Genomic DNA, 451 nt, shown 5'->3' with positions numbered 1-451 from the left:
ACAGGAACCAAAAGCTAGGGAGAAACCCTGTCTCGAAAAATCAAAAAAAAAATCCTTTTTTCTATTTACTTTTAGTTTATTTTGTTCTTAGCAGTGTTTTTAACTTTAGTATATTTTTTACACTTTTAGTTCTATTTTCCTCTTCTAATTTTGTTTGTGAATTTTTTCACTGTTGGGATATTTTTTCCTTTTCTTTCTTAATTTTTTAAAATTACAATGACTTTATTTTGCCTGCCTTTATGAGGTGAATGTGCACATGGGCTACATGTGGAGGTCAGAGGTCAGCTTGCAGGCGTTGTCTTTCTCTTCCGCCTTGGCCCAGGCTTGGCAGCAAGCGAGTCTACCTGCTGAGCCATCTTGCCAGCCCTCTTTTCTTTTCTTTTCTTTTTTAACATAAAGCACTTTTTTTCTTTTTTTTTTATTGAAGAAAAAAAATTTCCGCCTCCTCCCA

This window comes from Microtus ochrogaster, chromosome 2 (assembly GCF_000317375.1).
Source record: "Microtus ochrogaster isolate Prairie Vole_2 chromosome 2, MicOch1.0, whole genome shotgun sequence".
NCBI classification, from domain to species: Eukaryota; Metazoa; Chordata; class Mammalia; order Rodentia; family Cricetidae; genus Microtus; species Microtus ochrogaster.
The sequence above is the reverse complement of the archived record's forward strand: the minus strand, read 5'-3'. Positions refer to the sequence as shown.